General features: G+C 39.3%; 1 long non-coding RNA gene and 1 pseudogene across 1 annotated transcript in view; one reads left to right on the top strand and one right to left on the bottom strand.

Annotated features, from left to right (window-relative positions):
* LOC118144918 (uncharacterized) overlaps nt 1–23,942 on the bottom strand; it is a 56,246-nt gene that overhangs the window by 15,998 nt on the left and 16,306 nt on the right. The gene's annotated exons all lie outside the window — the stretch shown is intronic.
* On the top strand, nt 1,203–2,008 carry LOC100403717 (PRELI domain-containing protein 1, mitochondrial pseudogene; annotated as a pseudogene).

Raw genomic sequence — 23,942 nt, 5'->3', positions numbered from 1 at the left:
TTGCCAATTCCTAAACCATAAAATGTTAGAAGCCAAGCAGAAAGCAACAGCTAAGAGGCTAAATCTAAGCAGGCTATTAGCTGTCTTTTGGTGCTAGAGAGATAAAATTTGAAGTTTAGGGTTCACCAAGGAAAAGATCATCTGATAAACACCTGAGGCTTTCAGATCAGATCCCTCAAAGGCTATGCCTTTGCTGTAAAGCAAAACAGAAAGACTAGCTCTCATAAAGACTTAAATATAGCCTTGAATTATCTTCATCCCTGATCAAAGCTACCAAAACCTTCTACATTTCTCTTATTCTACCTACTATTAAAATATAAAATATATACATATTATATAAGTATGTATTATATATAATACACATATATAAATTTATATATATTAATATATATTTATATATATAATACATACCTATATAATATATATATAGAAATATATATATATTTCTACCAGGAGTAGTATAACATCATCCAGAGCTTTACAATTTTTTAAATTCAATGTCTACATTTAATTTTTTTAAATTACTAATGATGACATGAAATAGAAACAAAATGACCAAAACCCAAGAATTTAAAATTCACAAAATAAACAGTAGACCAAAAGATGATCCAAATATTGGAGCTATCAGAGGAAGACTTTAAAATTATTTTTATCAATATTTTCAATAAGATAAATGACACTATGGAGAATTTTATCAAGCAACTGGAATCTGTAAAATTCAATTGCTGAAAATAAGGATTCAATTAATAAACAGGGTTAAAGACACAGAAGAATTACAAACCTGAAAGGGCAATTAAAAAATAACAAGACTAGAACATGGAGAAAAAAGGAATAAAAAATATGAAAAGGACACAAGAAACATATAGAACATGCTAATCTTTTTAGTATTTTCAGAGAAGTAAAAAGGAATCCTGCAGAAGCTGAATGAGAACTTTCAAAAACTGACAAAAGATCTCAAGCCGTGAATTCAAAAGGCTTTTAGAATGCAAGCAGGATGAATACTAAGAAAACCACACCTAAATGCACCATGTAAAACTTGTTAAAACTGAATGAAGTTGGGACAACTCATGCCTTCGGCGGCAGCGGCGGCAGCTGCTTAGGCGCGGTGGGGTGGACTGAGCTACGAGCCTGGCGGCGGGTATGCCCCGAACCCCTGCCCGGCCCGGCCCGCCCCCGCGTGCCTCCCAGGCTCCGCACCCCCTGATGCTGCGTGGGTGCTGAGCCCGCTCCGGCCGGGACGATGGTGAAGTATTTCCCGGGCCAGAGCGTGCTACGGAGTTCCTGGGACCAAGTGTTCACCACCTTCTGGCAGCAGTACCCGAATCCCTACAGACATAGTACACTGGGAGGTGACCCCTGACCAGAAACTGCTGTCCCGGCAACTCCTGACCAAGACCAACAGGATGCCCCGCTGGCCGAGCGACTGTTTCCTGCCAATGTTGCTCAATCGGTGTACATCCTGGAGGACTCTATTGTGGACCCACAGAATCAGACCATGACCACCTTCACCTGGAACATCAACCACGCCCGGCTGATGGTGATGGAGGAACGATGTGTTTACTCTGTGAACTCTTACAACAGTGGCTGGACCGAAATCCGCCGTGAAGCCTGGGTCTCCTCTAGCTTATTTGGTGTCTCCAGAGCTGTCCAGGAATTTGGTCTTGCCTGGTTCAAAAGCAACGTGACCAAGATTATGAAGGGTTGTGAATATATCTTGGCGAAGCTGCAAGGTGAGGCCCCTTCCAAAACACTTGTTGAGACAGCCAAGGAAGCCAAGGAGAAGGCAAAGGGGACGGCACTGGCAGCTACAGAGGCCAAGGACCTCGCCAGCAAGGTGCCCACTAAGAAGCAGCAGCAGCAGCAGCAGTTTGTGTAGCCAGCCCCCACACCACCACAGCACCCCAGACAGCTTGGCTTAGCCCCTCTGCCCTCCCTCCATTGTACTTTATCATTAAAAATCAACTTCCAGCACTATCTACTGTCTGGGTGGTGGGTTGAGGGTATCCAGTTTGGCATCTGCAGTACACCAGGCACGTTATCCACGTGTACTTGAGCCAGGTCTGTACTGAGCCAGGTCTGCTTATTCTCCCATTGGGCAGCTGTGGACCCAAGCACAGAGGTGCAGTGACTTGCCTCAGGCCCCAGGTAGCCTGCAGGTGAACTGGCGATAAACGCCCCACCAGGGCAGGTCTCTTGGTTTTGTTCTCTGATGTGTCTCAAGTACCTGGAACACTATCTAGCACATGGTAGGCATTCAATAAATACTTGCTGAATTCAAAAAAGAAAAAAACTGAAGTCAAAGGGAAAAATCTTAAAAGCAGCCAGAGAAAAAAGATACATTATCTTTAAATAAACAACAATTAGTTGATAGTCAATAGGAAAAAAAAATGAAACCAAAGAAAATGGGGTAATGTCTTTAAAGTACAGAAAGAAAATAGCCTCCAACTCAGCATATCCATTTAGCAAAAGTATCCTTCAAATATGAAAGAAAAACAAAGAGATACTCATGCAAATACAAACTGAGAACTAATTGCCAAAGACCCGCACTAAAATAAATATTCAAGGGAGTACTTTAGGTAAAAGGAAATGATTCCAGATGTAAACACAGAAATACACAACAGAATGAAAGCAAGGAAAGTTGGATATGTAGTCAAATTCAAATGATTATCAACTTTATGAAGCAAAAATAATAACATATTGTAGTTTTAAAACATGTGTACAAATAATATAAATGACAGCAATGGGCCAGGCACAGTGGCTCATGCCTATAATCTCAGCACTTAAGGGGGCAAAGGTGGGTCCTTTAAGTCAGGATCACCTGCGATCAGGAGTTCAAGACCAGCCCAGCCAACATGGCAAAACCCGTCTCTACTGAAAATACAAAAATTGGCCAGGTGTGGTGGTGCACACCTCTGGTCCCAGCTACTGGGGAGGCTGAGGCAGGAGAAACACTTGAACCCAGGAAGGGGAGGTTGCAGTGAGCCAAGATTGCACCACTGCACCCCACAGTGAGACTCCTAAAAAAAAAAATGACAGCAATAGCACAAAAAGCAAGGAGGCAAGGAGATTAAGTAGAAATAAAGTATCCTGACTCTGAAGTCTTACTATATAATTTATAGTCGATCTAATTGGCCAAGGACACATGTAATCTTAAGGTTAACCAATAAAAGAATAGCACAGATCACCTGAGGTCAGGAGTTTGAGACCAGCCTAGCCAACATGGTGAAACTCTGTCTCTACTAAAAATACAAAAATTAGCTGGGCATGGTAGTGGGCACCTGTAGTCCCAGCTACTTGGGAGGCTGAGGCAGGAGAATCTCTTGAACCCAGGAGGCGGACATTGCAGTGAGCCAAGAGAACGCCATTGCAGTCCAGCCTGGGCAACAGAGCGAGGCTGTCTCATTTGAAAAAAAAAAATCAACTTTATGGATTACTTTGAAAAAAATGACATCAATATGGAGTCGTCTTCTCACTGTAAACTTATTACATATCTCCATTTATTTAGTTCTATTATATATCCTTTAGTAAGTTTTACAATTAATTCCTTTAAGGTCCTGTGTATCTTTTGGTAAATATATTCTCAGTACCTTACATTTTTTGTTGCTATTGCAAATGACTTTTTTTATATTTTCAATTTTTTGTATATTGAACTTTTTCTAGTAATATGGCTGAAATTTCTCATAAGTCCCAATAATTTATATGTAAACCCTCTTTTATTCTTTTATTCTTTTCTTTTTTGAGTTGGAGTCTCACTCTGTCACCCAGACTGGAGTGCAGTGGCATGACTGATCTCAGCTCATTGCAACCTCCGCCTCCCAGGTTCAAGGAATTCTCATGCCTCAGCCTCCTGAGTAGCTGGGATGACAGGCGCACGCCACCACCATGCCTGGCTAATTTTTGTGTTTTTAGTAGAAATGGGGTTTCAGCATATTAGCCAGGCTGGTCTTGAACTCCTGACTTCAAGTAATCTACCTGCTTCGGCCTTCCCAAAGCGCTAGGATTATAGGTATGAGCACAGCGCCTAGCCTATAAACCCTCTTTTAAGAGAGTACTTCATAAAGGGCAATGGAACTTCCAAATCAAGTACCTGAATCCATTGCTTTCTCAGCCAGGGAACTAAATATAAAGTTTTAAAAATGAGAGGAAAGGAAATACTATTTTCTTTTAGTGATTTTACCCTCCTGTGAGGACTGGCATAAATAATGAGACTAATGTTCAGCATGGCTTTGGAGGAAGGTTCCCTTTTTAATCACTCTTTATGCTACTATAGTAAAAAAAAAAAAAAAAAAAAAAAAAAATGAGACTAAAGATGAGACTAAGGATAGGGCCAGATCATGACTGACTTGTGTGCCAGGCTATGAAGTCTGTATTTTATCCTGAAAGCAATATGCTTAGCTCAAATTTGCATTTTGGAGTTTTATTTTAGAAAGAGTTCAAGTAGTACTAAGAGGGATAGACTGAGCATGTATTTTTGAAGCAGGGAGCCCAGTTGAGACGCATTGCAATAACTCCCTAGACTACCAGCTTCGTGAAGGCAGGGTCAGTTGGTTTTGCTCACCCTGAATCCTCAGAGCCTAGCATAGTGCTTGACACACAATAGATGCTCAATAAATATTTGTTGAATTAATTGATTCACCAATTAATTAATATTAGGAAAAATAATCAGGTAGAACCAAAAAATAGATAGTTGAGATGGAAAGGAGAAGACATAAATCTGTAAATATTTTAAGCAAAGAGGCAATTATATATTAAGAGTGAGGGGAAAGGAGAAATTTAGATTGGTTCCCAGATTCCTGGTTAGGGTGACTGCATAGATAGAGATATCCTACAACCAGAGAAGGAACAAAAAATATAGACATGTTTATAGGAATATATAAAAAGTTTAGTTTCAGAATGGTGACTTTTAAGTACTCCCAATAGATTTGTCCAAAAAGCAGTTGTATCTGTGGATCCATAGATGCATTGGGAGGTTGCTGAGGTTCTGGGTATCAGAGAGTCACACTGAAAAAGGGTAGAGTTCAAGTCTCTTTTCTCTATGATATACTGTATCCATCTTAAGCTACCCTGTGTTCTCAGGAAAATATTTACAAGGACTTGAGCAGATCTGAAATTGCCTCTTGAAGAATAATGTGACCCCACTGTAGAGACCTGAGTGACTCACCTCCATTTGCAAGAGACATGACCCTTCATTCAGGTAACAGCAGAACCAAATATGTCACCCCCGCCATCTTCTCATCTTTAATCCAAAACATATCACTGTGCCTTCAACAGTATATGCACACTTACTTCTCACCAGAAAAGTTCCCTGTGATTGACCGCTCTCCAGTTCTGGTGGAAGGCCATTAAGTTGAAAGGTTGATAGCCTGCAATTTATTCTCTGTCCACTCCTCTAAGTTTTCTACCATGTACTCTAGCATAAATATAAAGCACCACATTAGCTTAGTTCCTTCATTGAGTACCACTTCAGTGTTATTCTCAGACTTTAACAAATCCCAATATAGGAAAGAGACATGAATAAAACCCTGGTGTATTTGCTTTAAAGTCTTTTCTGAGGTACTGACCTCTATGTTGTTCAATGTCCCTTACACAGATTTTCTCATAATAAATTCCTTATTATTTCTACTGGCATTTTTATTATAAAAGTAATTAACGCATGTTGTTACAAAAAAAAAAAAGTTTTCAAGCAATAGAAAATCTCCCACAGCTATTGTCTTTCCTACCCACACAATTCTAACTCCAAGAGGTCATCAAGTTGTCAGGATTCTTTCCATTGCAAGACCTGTAGCTTGAAGCGAAATGCAAGAGAGGAATGGGAAGGGCAGTATCAGGGCCACAGGAAATGGAACATGGGGTGGAAACTTCTTGTCTCTAGTTCTGTGAGCTGTTAGTCATTTTCTCACTTTTCTCTGGTGGAGGAGAACAGCCCTTCCCATTATGAGAGACCATAGACTTCTATCACTATCATCCAACAGGAAATGAGATTTTTTTCTCCCCTTAGAAAAATTCCAGGACATAAGTCAATGAAGTACCATGGTTGGCAGTGCCAAGAAATTCATGACTAATTGAAGAAAAGCAGTTCCCTTAAGGAAGGTGGGCAGTCATCAAAAGAAGCAGAAAGTTGTGCTAAACAGCAAAAGTGACTAAAGATGTTATATTATCATCAGTAGTTTTCTGGGTTCCAGACATTTTCTCTGAATTTAGAAGCATAAAAATATATCCTTTTTATGTTTTACACAAATAAGAACACACTATGGCAAATTCCTCTTAGGAGTTTATCAAGGAAAAAAGTTTCTTCTATAAAATACTATACACCTTCTTTTGATTGGAGGATGAGAACTCTCTAATCCAGTGTCTCTTTTTCTTGACTGTCAGGAAGCTCAGAGCTAACTACAATGTTCAGTTACTACCATGTTCCATTACCATAACTATATTCAACCTCATTATTTACTTTCGTCCTCTTTTCATAATTTTAGATTTCTAATTTCTAGCTCATCTAGCTGTATGGTGCCTCAAATGTCTTTTATTGTAAACCACCTCAAATTCTTTTTGAAAGAAGATGGAATTTTTGTTAAGTTCTTCTAATATCTGGTATTTTTTTCACTTTATTATTTTTTTCATTATGAAAGTAATGACTGCTCATTATACAATATTTAGACAATAAGTGGAAAAGTAAGGAGAAAAAATTGCCCATGTTCCCACCACTGTTCTCACCATAAATTATTAACATTTTGATGTATTGCCTATTTTTAAGAGTCAGAGAAACAGCCAAGTCATATAATCAGCTCGATTGAATAGATTCCTTACTAATGAAAACATCCCAGGAGACTTTAAATTATGGCAGGATCTTAGGAGAATTAACAACAATAAGGGAAGTGTCTGAAATTTTGACAATGGTTACCCAGAATTTATTCTTATAAAATTAGTACTAAATCACAGCCTATTAGTCCATCCTTCCCAAATGTCGTCTACCCACACCTACTAAAATGAAACTCAAAAGAAAACACTACATTTTTCTTAGGCTCCTATAATTGTATTTATCCATGAATTTGGTGGGAAAATTATTCCAACCAAAACAAAAAGTCATATTTTCTAGGTATTGTGGCCAAAATTATGTTTTTGAAACACACATTTGATAACTAAGTAATTAGATGACCAATGTATAAAGCTGCCAAGGTAATAAAAGCAAAAGAAAAGTTCTAGAGAAACTTTAAGATTATTTGTATGCATGCCTGTTTCCCCTACAAACAGAGCTATACTTTGACTTTGATGGAAAATTAAGAAAATAATTATACAAAATATCACAATTTTAATACAGGGATATTAGTCATCTTGGGCTGTCATCACAAAATACCATAAACTGTGTGGCTTAAACAACATAAATTTATTTTCTCACAGTTTTGGAGGATGAAAGTCTAAGTTTAGGATGCCAGCATGGTCCATGTCTACTGAGGGCTCTCTTCCCAGCTTATAGACAGCCACCTTTTCAATGTATCCTCACACTGTCTTTTCTTCATGCCTCCAAGTGAAAAAAAAAGCAAGCTCTGGTTTCCTACTCTTCTAGGACACTAATCCTATCAGATCAGGGTCCTACCCTGATGACCTCATTTAGTCATAATTACTTCCATAAAGGTCATATGTCCATAAAGTCACATTGGAGGTTAGTCACATGTGATTTTTGAGGGACACAATGTAGCCTATAGCATTCCATTTGCTCTAATAGTCGTATTTTCTGGCAATAATTTTATGTGGCTTTGGATATTTTGAAAATAAGCACTCACAGAGGGTAAGTTCTTCATCTTCTTTCTAAGTAACAGTTCGCCATTAGCTTCACACAACAAAGTAAGCTTCATAAAAACTAAACATGATATAAAGACACACATGGCAAGATACACATATGTACAGGTGGGCAGGAAGGGAGGGAATAGAGAGGTTCAAAGTTCATTCATTTCTGAATCAACTGAAACCTTTTGTTTCACCTTCAGATTTGGGTCCTAAAATACCCACTATCATGAAACATAGCTTGGTTTGTAAGTAGATAGGTAGCTATGGTGAAACGATTAGAAATCAATGACCGAAAGTAGGTATACATGAAAGAACTGGATTCAGAATAAACAATGCAAGCTGAGATTAGAACATTCTGTTTTGTGATCCCTTTATATCAAGTGTGCTTGTGTCTAAATATGGAATCAGAGACTATTTTGGGTCAGAATTTAAAATAGTTCCATTATTTTGTATGTCTGATTAACCCATTTGTCTTTGAGGTTCTTCATCTGAAGTACAAAGCTAAACAGAAAAATATATAAATCAAATATTTTGGCCTTTCCCTGGTCTTGCTACCATGGGCTGATACTATTCAGAAAGCATGTCTTTTTCCTCACAACATCAAGTACAATATAGAAATTCATCCTTTTCTATATTGAAGCTAGGCCTTTCCCCAAGATTTTTATTTTGCATTTAACAAAATAACAGCAAATATCAGGTATTAGAAGGATCGAAACAACCTCTTCTATTCTGTTGTTCTTTGAACACCATCTTTTATTCATAGCTTCTCTTGTGGTGCTGGGAGGCAGATTCTGTTGCTATAGCAACGCCCTGAATATCCTTGGGGATAGCTTACAGTTTTACTTTTTTTTTGAACAACAAAGAGCCATTGATACGACATGTTGCCAAAGGTTATAAAAGTTGAATTCTAAAATGAAAATATTTCTTCTATAGAAGTGGTACACCATATGCGTCCCACAAATTCAAAGAGATATGTAAGGATATGACCTTTGTGTGAACACTGATGAATCTAGTATAATACTGTTTGGATTCAATGGATTATTCACAGCAGAAGTAGTTGAAGTGTATGCCTTGTTTTCTAAGACCACTGTGGGGGAGAAGGGGTTTATTCCCAGTATCTGTAAAGATCCAGGAGCAAGAAAAGAAAAATAAATCAAAGGTCCCATCACTTACATTTTGTTTGTTACTTTGTAATCACCTTCCCATCCCCACCCCCACCAAAATGAACTGCTATATCAAAATCCAATTACACTTTGACAGTAAATAGATCCTCAAAGAGTGGTTGTTACTGAATCCTTGCTCCTCAGAATAGATATTAAACGTACGAGATTCTCAAGTGCTCTGAAATCTGTATTCCTTGCTTCATTTTAACTGGATTCTCTTCATCTGTGAAAAAAATTCTTTAGCTAGCTGCTTTGTAAAACTACGGAAAAAATTTCAAGTATTTCTTTCAAGATAAGTCATCTCATCGCCCTAGAAACCTGAGGAGATGCACTGAGAAACACAAACGAGGAGTTGGAGGCGCCACAGAATCGCTTCCTGGGAAAACAGCCCTAAGAGCTTATAGAGGCTCAGGAGATGGGAATCTGGATTTTTCTCAATAATTGGAGAGAGTGGTACATGCTCCAAATGTAGATAAAACATTAGGATTGATCCCAGTCTCCTCCATTCACCGCAGCCTGAGCAAATTCCCTGGGGTTAAAGACCCTCCCAGCAGATCAAGCAAAGCCCATGACCCAAGGCCATTCATTCATTCATTCATTCCTTTGTCAAAATACTAAGAGCATATTATGTCCCAAACCACTCAAAGGCTTTCCAAATGCTTATTAAATGCCTGACTGTACTCTTGAAGAGTTAGTCTCTCATTCAATAAAGCCTTCATTGACACAAGTTCTATAGGTATAATATAGAGAACTTTATTTAAAATAACTGATGTAGAAAATAATCATAACTGGTAACAACAAGCATACAAATTGTGTTTCTAAACACCATTTCCCACTATAAGGAACCAGGACTACTTGGTGAAATGGCTGATTCCAGAAATGGTTGAAATAGGAAAGATACAAGACAACCCAGAATATTTTGTTTTTCAAGAGAGCAAGAAAGTGCTGACACAAGTATAGAGGCATGTCAAAAGGACACAAGAACTAATTTGAAGGAGCTCCCACTGTCCATATCTTAGACAATTTGATCATTAAAATGAATAATGACAGAGATAGGTTATCACATTAAATAAAAAATAAATGCATCAGTCCATAGTGATACTCAGAAGAAGACAGGAAGGCAGAGAAGAGGAGAAAAGAGAAGAAGGAGGTAAGGGAACAAATAAAAGAAGAAAGCCCCACTTTACAGAAGAATACCAACTGTTACAGAATGAACTACATCCCCACCAAAATGTATAGGTTAAACCCTTAACCCTCAATGTGACTGTATTTGGAAAGAGGATCTTTAGGGAGATAATTAAGGTTAAACGAGGCCATAGGGTTGGATGCTAATCCAATAGAACTGGGATCCTTACAAGAAGAAAAACATGCCAAAGGGCTCTCTCACACTCGTTTGAGTTCTCTCTCTCTCTCTCTCTCCCCCCCCCCCTCACCCCCGCATTCACAGAGAAGAGGTCCTGTGAGGACAAAGTGAGAAAGTGGTATCTATAAGCCAGGAAGACAGGCCTCATCAGAAACCAATGCTGGCAGCACCTTGACCTTGGCTTTTTAGCCTCCAGAACTATGAGAAAATAAATGTCCATTTAAGCCACCCAGATTGTGGTGTTTTATTTGGCAGGCCAAGCAGACTAATACACCAACTGAAAAATACTGAGGAAATGATAGAGTTAGAAAACCACCGTTTTTCAACCACCAATGTAAAAATGATCAGTGGATTCCAAAACCACCGGGTCAAAGACTATGGTTTTAAAATATCACCACATGGGTCAACTTTATAATAGGGAAGTTAGGCATGACATCACCATCCTAACCAAGTAATCAAACTTAGCATCACCAAGAGTAGGACAGCCTGGTGTGTGCCTCCTAGTGGATCCAATAAGAAATATACATCACCTATCCAATATTCTTGCAAAGAATGTTTAAGCTGAACCTAACTGTGAGAAAACAATCAGAAGAATCCCCCAAAAGGAGAGATTATTGCAAGGCAACTGATCTAGATCATCAAAACAGAGTCAGTGTCATAAACTAAAGAAGTCATAGACCCCTTCTAGACTAAAAGTCTCTAAGCATTACAACCACAGAATTAACAAACTTTCATAGGAACTTAAGTCAACAAAAGCACCTAAATAGAGATATTTGGTATAGTTGGGGAAATTTTTTAACAGGCTGTATGTTAAATGTCAAAGCTGAATTCACACTAATTGTCTTTAGTATGAACAGTGTAATGGGCATATAGAAAATTGCCTTTACATTTAGATAGTGCAAACTGAAATATTACTGGGTGAACTATCACAATGTCTACAACTTCCTTTCAAGTGATTCAATAATAACAGAAAAGGATACGTATATCTATGTATAAATAAATGGGGACCAGGCACACTGGCTCACACCTATAATCCCAGCACTTTGGGAGGCCAAAGCAGGTGGATCATTTGAGCTTAACAGTTCAAGATCAGCCTGGGCAAAAAAGCTCATCTCTATTAAAAATACAAAAAGCATACCTGTGGTCCCAGCTACTCAGGAGGCTGACGTGATAGGATCACTTGAGCCCAGGGGGCGCTGGTTGCAGTGAGCTGAGATCATGCTACTGCACTCTAGCCTGGGTGACAGAGTGAGACCCATCTCTAAATAAGTAAATAAATAAATAGAGAGCAAAATAAAGCAGAGGTAGTGAAATGTTAATAACTGATTAATGTAGTTGTAAAGGGTATATAATGTTCAATGTGTTATTCTTTCAACTTTTCAGTTATTTGAAAAATTTTTTAATTTGCAGTTTAAAAAATAAGAAATATATACTAAACTGCTCAGAAACATTTTATGGACTGACTCGGAGAGGACTCAAGATGGCGCTGTGAGAACAACCCAGGATTGAAGCTCTCACTGGATGCGCGGAGAGGGTGAGTCGGGGACGCATTTCTAGATGGATATTAGTTGCCCACAGAACGGGGAAATTCCCAGGTATAAAAGAGACACGGGACGCCAGGCAGAGGTCTTGGCTGGTGTAGCCAGCAGCCAGTGCGGCTGCGGCCCGCGCCAGAGCGCAGAGGCGCTCCACAGTGCTCCATAAAAAAGCGCACTGTTACGGGTGCCCTGTTGAACCGGCAAACTGAGACCTGAGAGGGCTGAACTTGAGACTGAACGGGACTTGGACAGTGAGCCAGCCCAGGAAATCCCAGGGACACAGCGTTTGTGGTAGCGCAGTGTGACAAACAAAACGCTGATTCCAAACGCTCCCGGTGAGGAGGTTTTCTTTAAGCGCAGCTCTGTGGGGGAGGGGCCTCCGCCATTACCAAGGCAATCAGCCCCTACTGAGGTACACGCCCATTGCTGATGCAGCCTGCCATTGCCGAGGCAACCCGATACAACAGAGAGACTCCACCACAGGGCGCAGCCCAAGGCCACAGGGCGGAGACCGCAGCAGAAGGGCAGAGCCTGCAGCAACAGGGCGAACCTCACACCAGCAGGGCGGAGCCTCGGCAGGCACATAGTGACGAGACTGCCTCCTAGCTGGGCAGGACAGCGAGGCAGACACTCACAAGGAAAGCCCCAACCCCCCCCCCCAGACAGAGCATCTGAGAAAAAAAAAGGTTTTTTTATGAGTTATGTTGCAGCAGAATTAAACATAGCAGCCTAACAGCCCTGAATGAACAACAGAGCTCACAGCTCAGCACTTGAGCTCCTATAAAGTACAGACTATCTCCTCAACCAGCTCCCTGACCCCTCTATATCCAAAAGACTGACATTTAGCAGGCATCATTCTGGGACAAAGATAGCAGAAAAAGAAACTAGTAGCATCCCTTGCTGTTCTGCAGCTGCTATAGGTGCACCCCAGACAAGCAGGGCCTGGAGTGAACCTCAGCAGTCGTACAGCGAAGGGGCCAGACTGGTAGAAGGAAAACCAAGTAACAGAAATACTTCATCATCAACAATCTCAGTGTCCACTCAGAGACCCAGTCGAAAAGTCAGCAACTACACAGACGACAGGTGGATAAATCCACAAAGATGGAAAGAAACCAGTGCAAAAAAGAGGAAAACACCCGAAACCAGAACACCTCACCACCTAAAAAGGACTAAAACTCCTCACCAGCAAGGGAACAAAGCTGGATGGAGAATAACTGTGACGAAATGATGGAATTAGACATCAGAAGGTGGATAACAAGAAACTTTTGTGAGCTAAAAGAACATGTTATAAATCAATGCAAAGAAACTAAGAACCTTGAAAAAAGATTTGAGGAAATGATAACAAGAATGGATACCTTAGAGAGGAATATGAATGAATTAAAGGAGCTGAAAAACACAATACAAGAACTTCGCGAAGCATGCACAAGTTTCAATAGCTGAATTGACCAAGCAGAAGAAAGAATATCAGAAGGCGAAGATCAACTCAATGAAATAAAATGAGAAACCAAGATCAGAGAAAAAAGCGCAAAAAGGAATGAACAAAGTCTCCAAGAAATGTGGGACTATGTGAAGAAACCAAACCTACGTTTGATAGGCGTACCAGAATGTGACGAAGAGAATGAATCCAAGCTGGAAAATACTCTTCAGGACATTATCCAGGAAAATTTCCCCCACCTAGCAAGACAGGACAACACTCAAATGCAGGAAATACAGAGAACACCACAAAGATATTCCGCAAGAAGAGCAACCCCAAGGCACATAATCGTCAGATTCAACAAGGTTGAAATAAAGGAGAAAATACTAAGGGCAGCCAGGGAGAAAGGTCGGGTCACCCACAAAGGGAAGCCCATCAGACTCACAGTAGATCTCTCGGCAGAAACTCTACAAGCCAGAAGAGAGTGGGGGCCAATATTCAACATCCTTAAAGAAAAGAACTTTCAACCCAGAATTTCATATCCAGCCAAACTGAACTTCAGAAGTGAAGGAAAAATAAAATCCTTTATGAACAAGCAAGTACTCAGAGATTTTGTCACCACCAGGCCTGCTTTACAAGAGCTCCTGAAAGAGGCACTACACATAGAAAGGAACAACCAGTACCAGCCATTCCAAAATCACACTAAATTCTAAAGAGCATCAACATAATAAAGAATCTACAACAACTAATGGGCAAAACAGCCAGCTAGCATCAAAATGGCAGTATCAAATTCACACATAACAATATTAACCCTAAATGTAAATGAACTAAATGCACCAATCAAAAGACACAGACTGGCAAATTGGATAAAAATCCAAAACCCATCAGTGTGCTGTATCCAGGAAACCCATCTCACATGCAAGGATACACAAAGGCTCAAAATAAAGGGATGGAGGAAGATTTACCAAGCAAATGGAGATCAAAAGAAAGCAGGAGTTGCAATTCTCATCTCTGATAAAATAGACTTTAAAGCAACAAAGATCAAAAGAGACAAAGAAGACCATTACATAATGGTAAAAGGATCAATACAAGAAGAGCTAATGATCCTAAACATATATGGACCCAATACAGGAGCACCCAGATACATAAGGCAAGTTCTTAAGGACTTACAAAGAGACTTAGACTCCCACACAATAATAGTGGGAGACTTTAACAATCCACTGTCAATATTAGACAGATCAACCAGACAGAAAATCAACAAGGATATCCAGGGCTTGAACTCAGACCTGGAGCAAGCAAACCTGATAGACATTTACAGAACTCTCCACCCCAAATCCACACAATATACATTCTTCTCAGCACCACATCACACCTACTCTAAAATTGACCACATAATTGGAAGTAAAGCACTGCTCAACAAATGCAAAGCAACTGAAATCATAACAAACAGCCTCTCAGACCATAGTGCAATCAAGTTAGAACTCAGAATTCAGAAACCAACCCAGAACTGCACAGCTTCATGGAAACTGAACACCTGGCTCCTGAATTTTGACTGGATAAACAACGAAATGAAGGCAGAAATAAAGAAGTTCTTCGAAACCAATGAGAACGAAGACACATCATGCCAGAATCTCTGGGACACATTTAAAGCAGTCTCTAGAGGAAAGTATATAGCAGTAAGTGCCCATATGAGAAGAATGGAGAGATCCAAAATTGACACCCTATCGTCAAAATTGAAAGAGCTAGAGGAGCAAGATCAAAAAAACTCAAAACCCAGCAGAAGACAAGAAATAACTAAGATCAGAGCTGAACTGAAGGAGATTGAGACACGAAAAACCCTCCAAAAAATCAATAAATCCAAGAGCTGGTTTTTTGAAAAGATCAACAAAATAGACAGACCACTAGCCAGATTGATTAAAAAGAAAAGAGAGAACAACCAAATAGATGCAATAAAAAATGATAAAGGGGAAATCACCACAGATTCCACAGAAATTCAAACCATCATCAGAGAATATTACAAACAACTCTATGCACATAAACTAGTAAACCTGGAAGAAATGGATAAATTCCTGGACTCCTGTGACCTCCCAAGCCTAAACCCGGAGGAAGCTGAAACTATGAATCGACCAATAACAAGGGCAGAAGTCAAGGCAGCAATTAAGAGCCTACCACACAAAAAAAGCCCAGGTCCAGATGGGTTCACAGCCGAATTCTACCAGACACACAAAGAGGAGCTGGTACCATTTCTTCTGAAACTATTCCAAATAATCCAAAAAGAAGGAATCCTTCCCAAATCATTCTACGAGACCAATATCATCCTGATACCAAAACCCGGCAGAGACCCAACAAGAAAAGAAAACTTCAGGCCAATATCCATGATGAACATAGATGCCAAAATCTTCAATAAAATATTGGCAAGCCGATTGCAACAGCAAATCAAAAAACTTATTCATCATGATCAAGTAGGATTCATCCCGGGGATGCAAGGCTGGTTCAACATACGCAAGTCTATCAATGTAATTCACCACATAAACAGAACCAAAAACAAAAACCACATGATTATCTCAACTGATGCAGAGAAGGCATTTGACAAAATTCAACAGCCCTTTATGCTAAAAACCCTCAATAAACTCGGTATCGATGGAACGTATCTCAAAGTAATAAAAGCTATTTATGACAAACCAACAGCCAATATCATACTGAATGGGCAAAAACTGGAAGCATTCCCTTTGAAATCCGGCACTAGACAAGGATGCCCTCTGTCACCACTCCTATTCAATATAGTACTGGAAGTTCTAGCCACAGCAATCAGACAAGAAAAAGAAATAAAGGGTATTCAAATAGGAAAGGAGGAAGCCAAATTGTTTCTATTTGCAGACGACATGATAGTATACCTAGAAGACCCCATCGCCTCAGCCCAAAACCTCCTGAAACTGATAAGCAACTTCAGCAAAGTCTCAGGATATAAAATCAATGTGCAAAAATCACAAGCATTCCTCTACACCAATAACAGACTTAAAGAGAGCCAAATCAAGAACGAACTGCCATTCACAATTGCTACAAAAAGAATAAAATACCTTGGAATACAACTCACAAGGAACGTAAGGGACCTCTTCAAGGAAAACTACAAACCACTGCTCAACGAAATCAGAGAGGACACAAACAGATGGAGAAACATTCCATGTTCATAGTTAGGAAGAATTAATATCGTAAAAATGGCTATACTGCCCAAAGTAATTTACAGAATCAATGCTATACCCATCAAGCTACCATTGACTTTCTTCACAGAACTGGAAAAAACCACCATGAACTTCATATGGAACCAAAAGAGAGCCCGCATAGCCAAGTCAATTCTAAGCAAAAAGAACACAGCGGGGGGCATCACACTACTGGATTTCAAACTATACTACAAGGTTACAGTAATCAAAACAGCATGGTACTGGTACCAAAACAGAGATATAGACCAATGGAACAGAACAGAGGCATTGGAGGCAACACAACATATCTACAACCATACAATCTTTGATAAACCCGACAAAAACAAGCAATGGGGAAAGGATTCCCTGTTCAACAAATGGTGCTGGGAAAACTGGCTAGCCATGTGCAGAAAGCAGAAACTGGACCCCTTCCTGACACCTTACACCAAAATTAACTCCAGATGGATTAAAGACTTAAACATAAGACCTGGCACCATAAAAACCCTAGAAGGAAATCTAGGCAAAACCATCCAGGACATAGGAGTAGGGATGGACTTCATGAACAAAACACCAAAAGCATTGGCAACAAAAGCCAAAATAGACAAATGGGACCTAATCAAACTCCACAGCTTCTGCACGGCAAAAGAAACAGTCTCTAGTGTGAATCGGCAACCAACAGAATGGGAAAAAAATTTTGCAGTTTACCCATCTGACAAAGGGCTGATATCCAGAATTTACAAAGAACTCAAACAGATTTACAGGAAAAAAACAAACAAGCCCATTCAAAAGTGGGCAAAGGTTATGAACAGACACTTTACGAAAGAAGACATATATGAGGCCAACAATCATATGAAAAAATGCTCATCGTCACTGTCATCAGAGAGATGCAAATCGAAACCACATTGAGATACCATCTCACCCCAGTTAGAATGGCGATCATTAAAAAATCTGGAGACAACAGATGCTGGAGAGGATGTGGAGAAAAAGGAACACTTTTACACTGTTGGTGGGAATGTAAATTAGTCCAACCATTGTGGAAGACAGTGTGGCGATTCCTCAAGGCCTTAGAAATAGAAATTCCATTTGACCCAGCAATCCCATTACTGGGTATATATCCAAAGGACTATAAATTGTTCTACTATAAGGACACATGCACACGAATGTTCATTGCAGCACTGTTTACAATAGCAAAGACCTGGAATCAACCCAAATGCCCATTAATGATAGACTGGATTGGGAAAATGTGGCACATATACACCATGGAATATTATGCAGCAATCAGAAATGATGAGTTTGTGTCGTTTGTAAGGACATGGATGAATCTGGAGAACATCATTCTCAGCAAACTGACACAAGAACAGAAAATGAAACACCGCATATTCTCACTCATAGGCGGGTGATGAAAAATGAGAACACATGGACACAGAGAGGGGAGTACTAAACACTGGGGTCTCTAGGGGGAAAAGGGGAGGGCCAGTGGGAGGGGGAGGTGGGGAGGGATAGCCTGGGGAGAAATGCCAAATGTGGGTGAAGGGGAGAAAGCAAACAAAACACACTGCCATGTGTGTACCTATGCAACTGTATTGCATGCTCTGCACATGTACCCCAAAACCTAAAATGCAATAAAAAATAAAAATTAAAAAAATTAAAAAATTTAAAAAAATTAAAAAAAGAAACATTTTATGGCCTACAGCTCACTCTAGCTATTATTGACCATGCATCTACCAAGACCAAATGGTATAACCTAATGGTTAGCAAGCACAGATGTTGGTTCCCAACAGACCTGCGTTCAAAACTTGTCTCTCAGACTTCCTACAAACAACAATATAAATTTTTCTGCAGTGAAATGGGAATAATAATACCTAACTGATAAGCAGTTGAGAAGACTAAAGGGGGCATATGAAATCTCAGGAGGCAATTATTATTACCTGGTGTTCGGAGGATCAGGATTGGAGGCTACACACTCTGGTAAGCACTCTTACTAACAATGAGTGACTGCATTATATTATTGGTGACCATTTTTGTGGCAAGTCTTTTCATCCAAATCAAAAGTCCTTTGAAGGCAAGAACCAGGTCTTTCCTAATTTCTATATCTCCCGAAGAACCTTGTACAATGTTACACATGAAATATTTCATCTGTGCATTATGCTGGATCAGCGCTTGTCCACTATGGCTGCACATTAGAATCACCTAGGGAGGTTTTCAAAAAGTCTGATCCCTGGACCCCACCCCCTGATCATTTTTATTTTGTTGGTCTGTGGTAGGAGTTGAGCCTCAAGGTTTTTAAAAATTCCCAGGGAGAATGTAAAAGGTTTATATTTTGTTTCCCCTTAGGGCAATGGCACCAGCCATTGCTGCCAACTTTCCACCCACCTTGGAGTAATCTGAAGTGTCAGATTAGGTAAATTTGTGTTTTAACATGTCAGCCTTCTCCCATGAACTGCTAACTTCAGACAATTTGTAAGACTACCATGTAGGTTGTTAGCACAAAACATGACAAATTTGTGCTTTACTTTATACAAATGTATAATTATACCTAATGCTGCTCTTTCTTCAGTTGATGAAAACTATAAAAGGCCTTTTCCTAAACCCCAAGCTTGGGTAAGTTTTCACAATAGAACAAGCATCCAAACAGCAGAAAAGTAACTATAACATTGCACTAGTTGATAATGTGGACTTTCACAATTCAAAAAATAATTTCATTTGTGTTCCAGAGAAACCAAAACAGAGGACAGAACACCTGAAGGTTAAAAGAAATGGAGATTTGTGGAAGCAGAGGTCAGAATCAGTGAGCCTAATAAGAAATGAGAACAAGAGCATTTTATCACGTCCATCCAGCCAGCTGCCAATGTTGGCAAATAAGTTTCTAATATGAATGTACCCAGGCACTGGCCTGAAAGTCAAGCATATCCCTCCCTGCATCTTCCATATGAACGCCGCTGTGACTATGAGTCTTAGCTACAACATGGTTGTCTGTAATATATGAATTTTCCCTGCCCTTGGCTGTACATTTACTGACCTTGAACTACTGGGATAGCATCATGTGTCATTAATATAGTAAAGAGAAGGGGCACTCATAATATATAATAACATATAATTATAGGCCAGTGCAGTGGCTTATGCCTCCCAGCACTTTGGGAGGCAGAGGTGGACGGATCACCTGAGGTCAGGAGTTCAAGACCAGCCTGGCTAACACGATGAAACCCCATCTCTCCTAAAAATGCAAAAAATCAGCCCAGTGTGGTGGTGGGTGCCTGTAATTTCAGCTACTCGGGAGGCTGAGGCAAGAGAATCACTTGAACTGGGGAGGTGGGGGTTGCAGTGAGCTGAGATCACACCACTGCACTCCAGCCTGGGCAACAGAGTGAGTCTCCATCTCGAAAGAATAAAAACAAATAAATAAATAAAAATATACATAAGACTTTGTTTTTTATAAATAAGACTGTTTCTTTAAAGGAACTAGAGCTAAAACGTTTCTAAGAACCCTCTAATTCCTTACTTAACAACCAAGTAACTATGGTCAAGTTACTTTATTTCTCAAAGCTGAAGTTTCCCCATCTGTCAAACACAGAGTAAAGCACCTATTTCATAGGATTGTTACAAGGACTAGAGAATGCATATTGAAGGTTTGGTATGGTTTCTTACACATGGTATCATTAGCTAATTGGAAACTACTATTATATCTCTAATACAGTAATAAATTTAAACCCAGCAGTTTCTTGGGTGGAAAAATAAAACAAAGATATGAAAACCTAAATTAACTCCTATTTTCATTAATCTATATAATAAAAAGCTTAGATTTAGATAAAATTTCAGCAGATAATAATCTAATAATTTATCCCAACTTTGCTTTGGCAGTATCTTCAAACAAACTTTATATATTTAAAGTCATTGTCCTTAAAAGAGATCTCAAAGATTCCATTACTTACTGAATAGACAGTTTCAAATTTTATAAACAAATTCCCATTTCTTCTAATCCTAAGCCATGCCCTCCAAAACCAATAACAAAGATGATGTCATAGTGTCTCCCAGTGGGCCCATTTCCACTGATTGCCAACACATGCATGACTAACAGTAAAGCATTTGAGAGTAAATTTTTAACTAAAAAGAATAATTCAAATGAGCTAAAAACCATACTGGGCAAGACAACATGGAAGAACCATGCACTAAGAGCTGAAAAGTGAAGGTGAAAAAACAGTACATGGACTTGACTGGAGCAAAAGGAGTGAGAATTTAGTGATGAGCTAATGGAGGGGAGGAAAAACTTTTACCTCTCAGTTTCCCTATTTGGGGGCCTATGGATTAAACTGGCAAAAGACAAATTAACAGGAGAAAAGGCATAAATAGTTATTGAGTTAATATGTTATGTGTGAGGGGCTTCACAGAAAATAAGTAAAAACCCAAAGAAGCAGTTAGACAGGGGGCTTATATACCATTTTAACAAAGGGCAATAAATTATAGAGAAGTGACTAGTCAAAGGAAAGTGGATTTGGCTCCTAGGGGTGGTGTAATAAATTGTGGGAAGGTGACTAGGAAATATATGATGGATAAAGGTTGTTTAGAAAGGTGTGTTATGCACACTCCTCTCTGTGCCCTCTCTGGTCTTCCTATGGGAGAGGGAAATGCTTTTACAAATAGCAATTTCTGTCACCTTTATAAAGAGAAATTTATGCCCTGCTTTTAGGCAGAAATGGAGAGAGCAAAGAACTTTTCTTGGGTCTGCTATTTCTCAGTTGCCTTCAGTTTAAAGTAATCCTCATGCCAAAGTGATATTTTCAGGGTTGGCATATTCTAGACCCCTTCACTAAGAAACAACTGAAGCCTTAAGTTGAAGAGTTTCCAGGAGAAGATTGTTCTAAGTAATATAATATAGGTGGAAAAAATTGTTCTGGCTACACATTTTAAAATAGCCTAAAGGAGAAATATTAGAAGTGAACTTGATAAGATATGCCAAAAGAAAGTTAAAGAGTTTTTATTGTTATCAGAAAGGGGTCCCAATCCAGACCCCAAGAAAGGATTCTTGGATCTCACATCAGAAAGAATTCAGGGCAAGTCCACAGAGTAAAGCGAAAGCAAATTTATCAAGAAAGTAAAGGAAGAAAAGAATGGTTACTCCCTAGGCTAGGCAGCCCTGAGGACTGCTGGTTGGTTATTTCTTGATTACATGCTAAACAAGGGGTGGATTATTCATGAATTTTCCTGGAAAGAGGAGGAATTTCCTGGAGTTGAGGGTCTCTTCCTATTTTTAGACAATGTAGAGTAACTTCTGGGTGTTGTATGGCATATGTAAACTGACATGGCACTGGTGGGAGTGTTGCTCAGCATGCTAATACATTATAATTAGCATATAATGAGCAGCAAAGATGACCAGAGGTCACTTTTGTCACCATGTGTTTTGGGCTGGCTTCTTTATTGAATCCTGTTTTATCAGCAAGATCTTTGTGACCTATATCTTGAGCAGACCTCTTACCTTATCCTGTGACTAAGAATGCCTAACTGCCTGGAAATGCAACCCAGCAGGTCTCAGCCTCTTTTTACCCAGCCCCTATTAAAGATGGAGTCACTTTGGTTCAAACACCTCTGATAATATGAAGGTAAAAGAAAGGGAACTAACTTTAGAAATTTTCAAAAAGGCAAAGTTAGATTGTCTCAAAAGGTTTGTTTTTGGGGAATGGCCACATTTGGTGTTGTTCCTGTTAGCTTTTACTAGAGCTTTAAATAGTTACAGAAATATTTACTAGAAATATCATAATAGAGATATGAATACAGCATATAAATCAGTTTTGCATTTATTAAATTTAACATGCAGTAGAACAAATCATAAATTTAAAGATTCTAGACCCTTAATAAGGAAAGTCTTATAACTACTCTAATAAAACAATTCCCATAACAAGATGAAGTGTTACTTTTACATCCAGGTGCTAGGTTGGCAGCCTGCTAAACCTCTGTAGGTTTCAAAAACACTGTGGATACAACAGAAGAGCTAGACTAAATGGACCCTGAAGTCCTCTCCCCCATGAAGTTGTTTCAATATTGATAGATATGACTCTTGTTAAAATGTGTCTCTTCCGTTACATCAGCCACACTTTTTTTTTTGAGACTGTGTCTCACTCTGTCACCCAGGCTGGAGTGCAGTGGTGCAATATCAGCTCACTGCAACCTCTGCCTCCTGGGTTCAAGAGATTCTCCTGCCTCAGCCTCCCAAGTAGCTAGGACTACAGGCATGTGCCACCACATCTAGCTAATTTTTTTGTATTTTTAGTAGAGATGGGGTTTCACCATGTTAGCCAGGATGGTCTTGATCTCTTGACCTCATGATGCACCTACTTCAGCCTCCCAAAGTGCTGGAATTACCAGTGTGAGCCATCATGCTCAGCCATCCTCAGCCACACTTTTTAAATTGAATCTTTTCCTCAAAAAAATAGTTGAATTATGTATGATACGATAAAAAACACATTTTCTTCCCTGTTCCTTTTATAAAAAGAACAGGATTACAGGCCTTTTTAGGTTCCTAAAATCTCATAACACCAACATCTTGAACATTTTTAAATATATTACTATCTCAAGAAGCTGTAAAGTTTTAAACCAAGTCCTAAATTATTAGGTTGGTGCAAAAGTAATTGCGGTTTTTGCTATTACTTTTGCACACACCTAATATTGGTATAGTTATTAAGATGCCATTTGGAAAAATTACAGAATGCTTTAAATTTCATATGCATCTGAGTATTAGGTCTCTGGATATTTGCACAGGTCACATTAAGTATAAGGGACTAATGTATTTCCCACAGAAACATATACAGCAAGAAACAAGAGCATGGGATTAATTCGAGGTAAGCATGCTATTACTGACAGTGTTCATAGATCCCAAAGTGATTTCTTAAACTTTTCCAGTTATTCTTTTCCTTTAACTTTTTGCAACATTTCATACCTATATGTTTTATCCTATATCTTAGAGTAAAAACTTTTTAAAATTATGCTAATGGATTAAAGATATAATCCTAAACATGCAAAAGTTCTGGCTCTCAAAGCACATTTTCTGTTCCCTAAGAGCTTGAAAGTAGCTCAAAGGACCAGCAGTAGGGGGACTGTTGCCCGTGATCACCTTTCCTTTTTAGCATGCTTTTTCCAGTTCAATTTTGCCCTTTCTTTCCATTCTAGTTATTTGGGGCCTTTTCTAAGTACTGTCAAATAGAAAATTACCACAAAGACAAGTGGAGGCAAAAAACATTTTAAAAATAACTTTACACACCACCTGCAATTCTAGTAAATGCCTCGGTCTCAGAGTGTGCAGCCATTTGGAGATTTCCGTCAAATCAGTTGCGTTGCCCCACCACAGGGATCGGTGTTCCCTTTCAGCTCAGTCATCAAATAGCTTTGACTGGTCCGTGTCTGCTTTTGTCCACCTCTGACCTACATGTTCCTGTGAGGAACATCTTTGTCTCACTTTTCTTTGGTCACTGAGTTCATGTACCTCAATAGGCTAAG

The sequence above is a fragment of the Callithrix jacchus genome, chromosome 8 (genome assembly GCF_049354715.1).
Source record: "Callithrix jacchus isolate 240 chromosome 8, calJac240_pri, whole genome shotgun sequence".
NCBI lineage: Eukaryota > Metazoa > Chordata > Mammalia > Primates > Cebidae > Callithrix > Callithrix jacchus.
Note: the sequence above shows the minus strand (reverse complement) of the source record. Positions and strands in the feature narration are given on the sequence as shown.